Source organism: Euprymna scolopes, chromosome 4 (assembly GCF_053919585.1).
Source record: "Euprymna scolopes isolate OS-2025 chromosome 4, ASM5391958v1, whole genome shotgun sequence".
Classification (NCBI taxonomy): domain Eukaryota; kingdom Metazoa; phylum Mollusca; class Cephalopoda; order Sepiida; family Sepiolidae; genus Euprymna; species Euprymna scolopes.
The window spans coordinates 38,459,245-38,473,589 of NC_136485.1; the positions used below are offsets into that span (position 1 = coordinate 38,459,245).

The window sequence follows — 14,345 nt, forward strand, 5'->3', positions numbered from 1 at the left end:
CCTATTTTATTTTTGCTCACGAGTGTATATATATATATATAAATATATATATATATATATATATATATATATATATATATAACACATATTTGCTCTGCAATAGTATTGAGCACTCTCTTAAAGTTTTTTACTAATTACCAGTTTTACCAAATATATATATATATATATATATATTTATATATATATATATATATGTATATATGTAATGAATATAAATATGTGTGAATGAAAAATTAATACGAGAAATATATGTTTACATCTATCTGTGGTTATTTCTTATGTGTTGATCCGTAAGAATATAAAAAACCTTTTGAAAAAAAAACGAGGATGTTTCTATAATATATATGTGTGTGTGTGTTGGCTGTATTCATTCATGAGATAGTATAGAGTATGTAAGTCATTTATAACACATAATATATATATATATGTGTGTATATATATATATATATATATATATATTGACAGACATGTATTTATTCACAGACTTACCTGAAGTGAATCCAATAAAAACCATTTGCAATAAAGGCGCCACTGTGGTGAATGTGACCTTATTTCCAATTGTCCGCTCTGCCCACATACTTGTATGGCAAGCTGAAACGACTATCTTGTGGTCACTGCCAGTGCTGACCCTAAACACACTTGTCAAAAAATAGTTTACTTAAATATAAATGAGTACCAGATGAAGTGATCTTTTTAAGTGTATTTTTTACTCAATTATTGAGTTTTGGTTTTCGGTTCGTGTTACAAGATTAATATTTTAATTTGATATTTTTTGCTTTGTGTTTTTCAATATTAATTTTTGTGCAAATGCCTATAACATGTCGCTTATGTTATTTTAATGACAGATCAAAATCCAGAACCTTTCGCTGTGAGATTTCGATTTACGCCATCCTTATATATATAACATGTCTTTTCTTTCCGAGGATCCGCTGTGAAAATATCTCAATATTTATCATTCATAAAGCGCGTCTTTTTGTAACGAAAAGTCGCCACGTTTGATATCCCGTTACGTTTACAAGATTTTCTTTGTATTTGATTGACTTTTATACCGTCAATTGATACTTTTCGTCTGATGTCAATCAAAAATACAATTGCCGTTTTTTCTCTTTTGTTCCCGAACAATAAAACACACTTAATATCTTCTCGTATGAATATATATTCTTACACGTCGTAGTATTGTCTTTTGTTAAGAATGTTTTTTTTTTAATATATATTTATTTATTATTGTGCTACCCGTCGGATGTTGTTCCCCCTTCTACATCTATGTACATATTTCTAAGTATCACTAGCCGTTACTATTCGTATAAATGAGTTAGATTTCACTATCTACACGTGATCATGCTTTGTCTTTCTTAGTAATGTGCACATTAATTTACGTTGCTTAAACTCTCTAACGGTGAGGCATTTTTATAAATGAGTAATGCTGTAAGCTAATACTTTTTTTTATTTTTCAGAATGTATGCGTACCCGAAATTAATGCATAGACGTCTGTATATCTACGTATTGTTGTGTATACGCATATATGTACATGTGCGTGTATAATACCCGGCTATAAGCCTGTTCTTGTCAGTCATTTGACACAAATACAGGAGAAACAGGGATTAAGGGAGACGGCAGAAAGAATCTAAGAAGGGCGGCGAAGTCGGTGTAGCGCTCGCTTACAGATTGGGTGAACGCGATTATCATTATGATGATCTGGCTTGCTTGGCAGTCCCATTTTGCTCGACCACATGGTTCAATGATGAAGCTCATCTGAAATAGAAAAAAACATGATTAGATCTAATGTAGTAGACGCACATAAGAAGATTAATTATACTACTACTAGTGCTACGATTTCTAATAATAATAATAATAATAATAATAATAATAATAATAATAATAATAATAATAATAATTCGAACTATGTAGGGTCTGTATTTGCTTAACTTCAAAGATATAAATATACATAATTTACAATAAATAATGTCTAGATTTTTTTTTTATTCGTTAAGCATTTTGCAGACAACTAACATAATTCTGACCAAAGAAAATTAATGTTTAAGCATTACATAATATATGCTAACACTAGTGGAATGTTTATGCCAACCTAGAAAGATAATATAGTCGTGAAATAACTAATCACAATACACAGTTAGAGCAGAGTAAATTGTTTTGAACTAATATAATAATTTCCAATGTTAGTTAAAGAGACATAGGTCAGGGTATCTGTTAAAATTTACTGGGGTGCGTGGGGGAGTTATGCGATTATATGTCTGTGATAGCGAAATAATAGAACTTGAACTATATTAAAAAAAGCAATTACTTTTGAAAACATTTTATTATTTCTAGAAGTTTGATTAGGCATAGATATACGACAGAATAAAGAAGAGACAGGTAGTTCACCACTAAAACTATAGAACTTATCCTCACAGATTCTACCAAAGGAACCAAACGCGTTTTGTGGCTTAAAACACACAACTAAGTACGTACGCATGTTATACACGAACATCGTGTCATCAGCATCTATAAAATTGTTTTTTAACATTTTGTTTGGGCAGGCTTTTTTAAATAAAACGCCTAAATCCCATTAGACATATGGAAGATTGTCCGGGAACGCTGTAGCCTCAGTCGCAAAGTGGACTAAAAACAACTCACTTTTTCTTGTTGCACAACTACATTTATTTCCGCATTCGCTCATTGCCACTGGGACGTCGTCACGTGATAGTCTTCTCCAGAGTAATATTCGCGTCTATCCTGATCTTTCGTTTTAAGTCTGTACCTTTCCATCTCGATGACGTAATTTCTCATGCATTTGCATAAAGCTGTCCTACTGTGTTGCACATATCATTGTTCTATACTTGCAAAAATATTAAGCTAAACTCATTTGATAAAGCTTGATATCAAAAACAACAACTGGATGTAAATAAAAAAAAAGTATGTTGTACATTAAACGCGTGTAAAAATGAGACGAAAATATGGTTGATGTCGACATAAAATGCGGTATAGAAGTACACAAAAAATATTAACTGCATTAATATGAATAAGAAAAGTAATCTGACGAGAATAGTGATGTCCAACATTTCCTTAAATCTGTCAGTTGTTTACATTTCCGAATTGAATTAGCGATGAAAAGAGTCTTCTTTTTTTTTCCAGTGGACAGAACAGCTGGGAATAGGATGGAATTTTAGATGACAAAAGACAAAACAAGGGGAAAATGAATGATGGCGCAGAGTGTGAATAAGTAATGGAAGAATAAAGAACCGATGGCTGTTTGGAACGGCCTTGTCTTGGCGGTGACAAGAATCCTGATGTTTGCCTGTCTTTTCGAAGTGAAAGCTGTAGAGGATGAATAAAATATGGCAAACAAATATGGTAGAAAGCTGGAACAAATGTACCAAAATACGGCTCTTAAAAATAACATGAAGACACATAAAATAAAGAAATCAAATGGGAGAATTGGAGACGATACGATCGGGTAAGAAAAATGCATATAAGATTGTAAAAATAAATTCTAAAAAATCACTAATGGAAAAAGGAAAGATACACAATGTAGTGTACCTATTGATATATCTGTATATATATATGTATATATATATATATATATATATATATATTATAATTATTATTATTATTATTTTTAAAATATAATTATCCACTGACCCGTTTTTCGTCGTCTACGACTCATCAGAGTGGCTGGATTTAGCGAGATTGGGCCTCGCCATCGGATATATTTTAAGTAAATGTTCAAGACCATATATATAGATATATGTATACATATATATGTATATATGTATACATATGTATGTATATATATATGTATATATATATATGTATGCATATATATATGTATACATATATATGTATGTATATAAATGTATATATATATATGTATGTATATATATATATATATATATATATATATATTGATCGATTTTTTTTTTTGTTTTTCGTTTTATATTTATTTACGATGTAACACAGATAGGGACTCACACAGACACACTTCTAATTTTTCTTCCTTTACTAAGTTCTTGTTTCTTTTTCTACTTTTCATCTATTTGATTTTTTTTATTTTTATTATATAACTTGCCTCAAGTAAGTGAAGTATTTTATTGTCGCCTGACGATGTCCTCGAAGACCGAAACTGTAAATTAAATGCAGAGACTTATACTAATTTATTTTTCCTAAATTGAATAATAAAAAAAAAATAAATAAAAAAATAATAATAATAATCTTGGGGAGGCTTAGTGCCACTAAACTTCCAGTATAAACCAATGGCCACTGCCAGCGAGAAATCAATGGTAGGAGGTTGGTGCGATGATGCAAATTTATTTGCAAATGCTATCGAAGGAGGAGGAGAGAGCTGTACGTCTGGGGAGACTTGTTGTCACTCAGCTTCCAGAGAACGCAACAGGTCTCCAATCAGATCATTTGCTGACTTGTGTGAAAGCTCCTGGTGAGCCAATAATAATAATAATAATAATAATAATAATAATAATAATAATAATAATAATAATAATAATAATTGAGAATAGAAGGAAGGAAATTAAAATGAATTAAAAAGAAAGCGGTGATTGTTAAAAGGGATGAAAGTGGTAGACAGATAAAATATGACGAAGTTAGAAAGAAAGACTGAAAGGGATGAATAACGAAGAAAAGTATGTCAATCAGTCAGCAGTAATTTGCGCATGCTAACAACGTTATGATTCAGTAAGAGTTTCTGTGATTTCCAGGTACCGTGGTAGGTATAGAGGCAGATAGAGCAAATATACGGCCTCTTCAAAAGCTGATACATGCGTCCAATAAAATTAATATCAGATGTTTTTTATACAAATGAAAGGAATAATAATTATAAATTGATTATTATAAAAATAAAAGCTGTCAAATAAAAGGGAAGGTGTAATGTATTTATTGGTTAGTTATGGAATTGCAGTTAGTTAATTAACTTAGGTAATTGTAGTTAATTAAGTCACTAATTAATTAATTTTAAGTTTAATTAAATTCCATAACTACACCATAAATGTCTTACAGCTTCCTTTTCATTTAAACACTTTTGCTTTTATAATCTATATATCTATAAAAGTGAACGTGTCTGTGTGTGTCTGTCTCTGTGCACATTTCCCTACGCGATAACTCTATAATTTTAAGTCTACAGACTCAAACTTTGATATGCAGGGTACTGAAATTTGGGAAAATCCTTGTGATCCGGTTTCGGCCAGAAATTGGGTTGTTAAGGGGTCACCGATTTGACCTTTGAGAACTATACCGAACTCCTCCGCGAACTTTGGGTATAAACACTTGACATTTTAGATATAGATTCCTTGTACATGGATCTTACTTAATAATATTATTAGACCCCAAAACAATAAATGTTAAGAGGTCGTAATAGAGGTCAAATTAAAAAAAAAATGACCGTTCTGTTGTTTTTGTTGTTGTTTGTTTTGTTCAACATACACCTCCAAACACTTGGGCAACGCCGGGCTGAAATGCTAGTTGTAAATAAATCTAGATTGGTGAAATGCGACTTTTGTGAAGAGTTTCTGGATGTTTATAAGGGAATCATTTTTATTTTTATTTTTTTCTATTTTCTGCACCATCCTTTTACGTTTTCTTTTTTGTTTTATCATCATGCATTATTTTCCCAAGATAGAGAAGTCGACTACTGGTTGTGGGTTTATTTAAACAATTATTACATTTTAAAATAGGAAGATAATCTAAATTAAGAAAAAAACAAAGACAGAATTAATGTTGAATGTGATTTTCTTAACGTATGGTTGCATATAATTTAGGATTAATAGATAGAATTGTACGTGTTGAAGGCGGTTAACTATTTATTTCGGAAGCGATTTACGGGACAATACGGGGTATTTTTATGGGGGTTTCGGTTATAAAATATGCTGTTTTCGCCGTCTGTATATAATCTCGTTTAAACTGACTGTTGTTAGCGGTTGAACGATAATATTATTCGTATACAAGAGAGACGGTAGTTTCCTGCATGTCTATGGTCTCGAAACGATTGTTGTAGCTGAAAGGAAGGTGCACGAATATGATGTACCAACTTGCATATGGGACCGACGTGTGAGCTTCGGTTTGGTGCAAATACCCAGTCTTGGAAGGAAGAGAGCTTCAAACGCTTGTTGCGGGTGTGTTGTGGTTACATAGTGGTATGCAATGAAGCAGAAAAGAAGATGAAATTGAGAAATAAAATCGATGCCGCTGATACGTAACAATTTAAGTGAATGGGAGTGATTGCTCTATTGGGAATTAAAAAAATATATATATATATAAATAAGGGCGCAATATTGAGTTTTTAGTGTATGAATGTGGGAGAACCGGGGTTTGTATTCCGAGGCATTTCGATATGGACAGTGGAGAAATCACCTGTCTAACCTTCTATGGGATTAGTTAAGGGTTTAGAAAAGCGCTCGTACCCCCTCGCCAATCTTTCACGAGAAACACCCGTCTGGCTGAAACTACTGCCAATAATTTTCCCCACTCTTTATCTGTGCCTAAATCCAAACGTAGATTCCAAGAGCAAAGCTTCTTTCTTAGAACTGCACGTCAGTGGAACTCTCTGCCACTTGCCTGTTTCCCACCTGACTACAACTTGGACGTCTTAAAGTCTTACATAAACAAACTCCTGACAAACCGCCCCCTTAAGTAAGACACTCTATCAAAACCCCCAATACTAATGATTACTACAATACTATCTCATTGATTACTGTACACGCAATAACCCTTATCCCTGAGTGGGCTTCTGACGTTAATAAGTGATGACCCCCATGTAAAAAAGCGCTTTTCCTGTTAGGAGCGAATTATTTTCAGGCCGCTTCAATAAGGGTTATAGTTATAATGTGGTAGTCTTTTTTCCCCCTTCCTGACATGGGAGACTGGGGTATCCAGATCCGAGAGTTTTAGTAATTCTGTAAAATAGAAATATAACGTTAGAAGGTACCTAGAGAAATTGGAATGCTGACCATTGATTCTTAAGTAGGCATGGGTTTTTTTGTTTGGTCTCAAGATATAAGGTATGAAGATCATTAAGATTTGATGAAGCAAGCCTTGATGGCTAGAAATTTAAACTTGATAAAAAAGGGAACCAGAAATCCGTCGGACAGGATGTCGTCATTTTCTTTTAATAAGGCAGGAGCCGCCTTGATTTTGCAAATGACAAAGAGGATGATTTACGGACACCTAATAATGATCATGAGGTTAGTTTACCCACATCTCTGAGTAGTGCCATAGGCGCTAGAGAAGTCCAGCCGAATAAAATGAATAAAACGGGATACGTAGACAATATATATCTGCGCCGTGCAATTGATGAAGGAGGGGTGAATAAAACGAGAAAAATTTATATTATAGATGAAATCGTATGTTTAATTGGCCACAGGTGTGAAAATAAGGCGTAAATTAGATTGAGTGAAATTTATCCATTAGCTTTACATTTAAAAAAAAAAAAAGAATGGAAGGATTTTTATACAGTGGGCGAAGCAGAATAAAGATCGTCTGTTATTTCATATATATATATATATATATATATATATATATATATATATATATATATATATATATATATATATTTATCTGTTTAGCTATTTATCTGTCTATCGATCAATATATATATATATATATATATATATATATATATATATATAACTAGCGAAGTAAACAAAGGGTGTGGAACTACATTTGTATAAAGTTGTCAAAACATGTAAACACTCTAAACTGGACAAGTTGCACCGAAAGCTCTAAAGCAGCTGATCGGAAGTTGACGTGGTTGTCCTTCGCCTGTTCTAGTTAGTTGCACAGAGTTGGAAAGAAGACGCTGAGAAGAGCAGATATGTGAGACGCCGCTCTCCTGAGGAGTATGACGTGTCTCAGCATAAGTATGGGAGAAACTAAGAAACCTCCAGCTTTCTGCATTACGACAGCTTGGAAGTTGAAGAAAATCTTATAGAAAATCTGCGACGTCTTGGTTATGTTTGAGAAGCGTTCTCCGATTAAGAAAAGATCCAGCTCCCCAAGATGAACGAAATCCCTCAGAGGGTCGGCAGAAGAAAGGTATGTGGAATACGTGTGACACACGCACCACCACTTAGACTGAACATGAGACGTAAATAGACTTTAAGACATAACATACGGCACAAAAAGATGAGGAACCACCAAGTCATTTAGTAACACGACACGCAATCACACATTCACGAGGTTCATGTGAACCCCGCCATCACGTAATATAATTCAGTTTAGTATGAATACATAACACAAAAACGTAGATATTGAATATCAAATATACTGATGTTTTACTCGTATGCTGTTAAGACACCTGCATCTAAGGATAAAAAAATATAATGATATTAAAAAAGAATGCCAGAAAAAAAAGATCAGGCGGTTAATTTAATATGCATATGATAGCCATAAAAACAGCCTTATCTTTGAATGCAATATCTGAGACACATCTGCTGTCTGTTTTTGTACTTTCTTTTACTACGCATATGCTATTATCTTTTGCTAAAATATTTCCTCATCCGTTTCGCCTCGGCTCAGTTAAACCATTTAAATTGTGAACACGTTATTTCTTTTATACATACGTACACAGGGAATAGAGAACAAGTCGAAATTGAGTCTAGTCTCTGCAACAGGCAAAACTCAGGGAAAACTCATTTAAAGCAACATAAACACCATACTCACTATGTAAAACTAAGGCGTTGTATTTAGGGATGCATAATGCTTGCGTTTTCATATTTTAGCGTTACTAAACTTTACTATCATTCTAACAAGAAAAACACATTAAACCGGAAATATACTTTATTGCAGTATTTATCTTGTTTCTTCTAAAATTATATATTCGTATATAAATTTATGTGATTAAATAAAGTAGCCACACACACATACACAACACACACGTATATGTATATATATATACACACATATAACTATATATACATATATATGTGTGTGTGTGACTACTTCATTTAATCACATAAATTAATATACGAAGATATAATTGTATGCGTAAATATTCCGTATTTACTTCAACAGTGCTGAATACATAGGAAGAGCTAGGGGAGTAATTTATGAAAACATATAACAGTTAAGCTATTGTATATTCCACGTTCTATTCTCGTGATAATTCGTCAGGTTTTTTCACCGTGAAGGCTAATTGCTATATATATTTTCATAACAACTTATATATATATATATATATATATATATATATATATATATATCACTGAGAAAACGTATTTACTTTTATTAAGCGTGTTTTTGGTACTAGTAATGCTATAGTTTAAGATAATTGTTAATATTGTAAACATAACAAACTATTATAAGAAATTTCACATGAACAAACATACAATAGTAGATGGAAGAGTAAACGGATGATAAAGTAAAAAAATGGAATTTGAGATTACGTGATATCCATTATATTACAAAATCTGAGTTAATTAAAGTTAATTACCGGACGGTTTATACTTTTATTACATAAATTATATAACAATAAGTTACTCCGTTCTAGAACACACGTATGTTTAATGGACGTTCATTATGGTTTTTATTAGCTGTAATTTATAATTAACTGGAAAATTCACCCATAACATATTTTGATATATGTATATCTCTCTTGATTATTTGACTCCGTGTTGATTCAACAACTCTTTAATATTTCTGGATGTTGTGTAGAGAGAATATGACACTCTCGCACAGCATCTTCTTATAAATAACTGACATCAAGTAAACATAATATAGATGTATAAAATTTGTGTAACAATATATATATATTCTGTTTTCTCTTATATGCCTTCTTAATATAAACAGAGAATTAAACAGACTTATTATCTCAGATTATGTATTTTCAAATGAAATTAAACTAAAATGATTACTTATAATCCTTATGACCCTATCGATCATGTCTGTATTTTGTTGTATTGTATAAATATAAACTAGCATATATAAATTACTATTGTTACTTTATTTGTATGAAAATATAGACATGATATTAGACACCAGATGGTTACAGACGGATGAAAATTTCACTTGTAATTTAATTCTTAGATATCACGACAATGTGGCACTGAATCCCCTATATAATTTTAACAATGAAACATAGAATATAATTATTGGCAAATATAATCAAAACAAATATAATACAACAAAAAATAAATAGTTCTTCGTTCGTAAACAACATCAAGTTAATTTTATAAGAAAAGGATGATTACAAATAGGCGAGATATCTTTTCAAATAACGAGTTCATAAGAAAGGGGAACAATTCAAGTGGTAATATTGATAGAAGAGACACATGAAGAACAGATATAGAATTTCAGAAAGTTAAGAGAAAAAAAAGCATGCCAAATTATTGCTTTATAAATAGAAGATATGAACGATAATAGATCGGTCAAATCAAATTTATTACCTTGCCGATTTGAAGAATTCATCAAACGCAATCAATACTTATTTATGAATTTAGGACATTGGACACAATAACATTGAAGAACCTCCAAGCAACTTAGAATTTTCTTTTCTATTATAATCTATTATGAAAAGTACTTTTAAACAACTTTGTATCTACAATTTATTTTCTTATGTTTACTGAACAAAAGAGTAAACACAAGAGAACAACAATAGAATAATCTTTGTCTGTCTAGAAGATTAGATGCACGGTGGGTCATTCTGTAATGTGTTAAAAGCTGGTTTTGTTTATGATTGGAAGCAATATGTAGTACTGGCTTTTACCTTTTCATTTTCATTTGCTCGAAAAATTATCTCCTAATTCGTTGTTGCTATACTTACCGGGCCGATAAAAATGACCACCATTATTTGCTCTGGTCAGAATAGTATATTCTTATTAAGTTATTATTTTTACTGCAAGTTCATTAACGTAGTCGTATCTGTGCAGTTATCGTTGCAGGTGTGAGAGCCATTAGAATTCGTCCACTTAATTCTGCATTTTGCATACTAGGATCATTATGGATGTCTCTGGTCTGCTACATCGATTGCTTTACATGATACTAAATACTATACAAATAAATATAACCTTTAAGGAAGACATTCTTTATGTACTGTATTGAAGTTATTTACCGGCTACATAACTGTACATAACAAGACTTAAAGACACGCACCGGGGGACAACGTATGCCCATTTACAACAATTAATAATTCAGGTATAAGGTCGATATTTAAACAAATGCATATAATAAAGTATACAGACTAATTGTAAACATAATAATACGTGGCGTTGCTCATATTAACACGCTTATAATTTCGCGACTTGCTCGAATATAGATACAACAGAAGTGCCGACCGATCGGTGTGACATCCGATCATACCGTATTCGATTCTTCTAGGTTCATTGAAACACCTTTAATAGCAATGATGTTAGATTAAGCCTTGTGATGTTTTTGTGCATAACTTTCTAACCAATTGAATAAACTAATTCGATGAAAATAAACAAAATTAGTTGATGAACATTTTCTTTGAAATTTATACCACCGCATTTTATCCAAACGCAGCATTGTTTAATATTTGTCATGTAATAAAGTACAATGATTAAAGCCAAATTATTCAAGTGATTATTAATGTTATTTTTAAACGTTTCAACAAACGTGAAATAACTTAAATTTCTTGATTCTAAAACAACTCGATTCAATATAAACAGTTGTTTTGGATAACTGTTAGCTGTTAGATTTCACGCTAATCGCCTGGAAGAATATATATATATATATATATATTATATATATATATACAATATATATAATATATATATGTATACTATATATAATATATATAATATATAATATATAAATAATATATAATTTATATATATATAATATATATATATATAATTCATATAATATATATAATATATATATATATATATTATATATATAATATACATAATATATATATAATATATATAATATATATATATATTATATATACATAATATATAATATATATATATACATAATATATATAACATAGATATACATAATATATATATATAATATATATACAATATATATAATATATAATATATATAATATATATTGTATATATATGTTGTATATATAATATATATATATACTATATATAATATATAAAAAATATATATATATATGTATATAATATATATATAATATATATAATATATATATAATATATAATATATATAATATGTATATATATATATATTATATATATAATATATATATATTATATATATAATATATATATATAATATATATAATTAGGGGTAGGCTACAGAAACAACATTTTTGAAATAAATGCCAAAAGTGGCTTATTACCTTCATTTATATGTAAATAGATGGGAACAAGTGATCTTTTTCAAAACGGGTCAAAATTGGAGGGTCACTGGCCCCAAACGTGATTTGACCGCGTCAACGCGTGAAAATGGCCCAAATTTCGCTCCCGAACACACTTAATCACTTATTGAAAGCTACAGGGTGCATTTTTTGACTATAAATGCATTTGTATCATTAAATCTAACATTCCCATTGGCTATCCCACAAGTATAGGGCTTTTTAGGGTATCTTAGAGACCAAAATGGGTCAAAATTACCCCAAAATTAGCCAAAAATGGTCGGAAATCACGGATTTTCTAAAATGCACCTCCCAAGCAACAAAGGGTGCAATTTTTGACCATAAATGGCTCTATATCATTAAATCTAACATTCTCACTGGCTATCCCACCTATATAGGGCTTTTCAAGGTATCTTAAGGGTTCAAAATGGGTCAAATTTACCCAAAAATTAGCCAAAAATGAACGAAAATCACGGATAATCCCCAAATTGCAGGTATTATATCTCATCGGGCTCCTATAAACCCTCATGTATGGCTTTTTACAGTTGGAAGACTGAAATAACCACCCTGTTATCTTATCCATTTGTATTTAGGGTATTTAGAGATCTTTGGGGGATGTAAAAAAAGGTCAAAACAATCCAAAAATGACAAAATTACGCTTTACGGTACATAACATATGAATCATTAGTTCATCCATCAATGATACTTTTTAGAAACATCGTAACTTTGCTACATCAACTTCTCAGAAAGTAATTAATTGTAAATTGAACATTGAATGTCAATAAAATGCTGTCCAAGAAGAGTCTGAATTCATATTGTTCTCATAGTTACCCCAAAATTGATGAAAATAGCCCTCGATTCGCTATTTCTCGATTTGTAACCAATATATTGAATAACTTGATAAAAGGTATGAGTAATTAGCAAAGGAATTATTTTGTTATTTCAAGACACAGCTTCACTTCACATTACTTTAAAATCATTCAAAAGTAAAATATAAATATAATGCAGTAAAGAGCTCGTCAATCACATCATTATTCTCTAGCACAAATACTGGTTTTCGTCTTGTCAAGTTCCATGCACCAATGACATTGCACGACAAAAATTGAATTTTCAATGTCTTCTGGTCTTAAATTCGGGAAGGATACTGCCATGTTTTCTTTCTATTGTCGTTGGGAAGTGGTTCCAAATATTCTACAATGTATTCATACCCGATCTGTTTAATGAGTAGTTCAAATTGTTTGAGGTATCATGCTCTGGCAATTGGTCACTTATATTCTCCACTTCAAATTGATCATCGTCCAAATCCAAACGATTGCGCTGTTCTTGCTCTGCCAGAAACCGTTCATGTTCCATATCGACGTGGAAAGTGTCAATGAGCCATTTGCGAGAGAGAGACTTTTGATCGACAAAGAATCTTCGTTCATGTACATTAAATTCATCAGGATTCACATCTTTTGAAAGTATATTGAGAAGGACATGGTGCTCTCGTTTCCATTTAATCATATTCACACGTCTGGAACCCTTTGCTTTGTAGACATCTTTGTCGTAAATTTTTAGCGATCGATCAAGTTTATGTTTTATCCCAGGTATTGTAATATAACGAACATCACTTCCAAAGGCTTTCTGCCACAATTGTAGTAATCGCAAGGAGAACTGGTGAATATGATTTTTCTGTGTCATGGTACCATATTTGGCAGCATGATGTTGCACAGCTTGAACACATTCAGCCTCATTTGGAAGAGAATCAAGCAGAAGATAAGTCCAATCGTCGTAATTATAATCTTCATCAATCTGCCCTGCTATACCAGCCATGTTCATTGCATTTTACTAACTGAAAAAGAAAGCAAAGTTCAATCAAATTCACAATTAATGCAATGTTATCGTGTCTATTTAAAGATGCCATTGCATTGTTACAGAAAGAAAACATTTCCTTATTTGGTAATTTTCCATCTATAACTACAATTCAGCCCCTTTTTGACAACCTATGTTGATTCGTAGGGACTTTTTGACTTTCTTTGGCTAAATCGGCCATATTTAGCCCCTTTTAAAGGTCC

General features: G+C 31.3%; 1 long non-coding RNA gene across 1 annotated transcript in view; it reads right to left on the bottom strand.

The window, feature by feature from the left end:
* Positions 1-1,131: 1,131 nt before the first annotated feature.
* Positions 1,132-14,345, bottom strand: part of LOC145272913 (uncharacterized) — a 260,736-nt gene continuing 247,522 nt past the window's right edge. The window contains exon 2 of the long non-coding RNA XR_013866144.1: positions 1,132-1,752. This is a non-coding gene — a long non-coding RNA (uncharacterized LOC145272913). The remainder of the gene's footprint in view (positions 1,753-14,345) is intronic.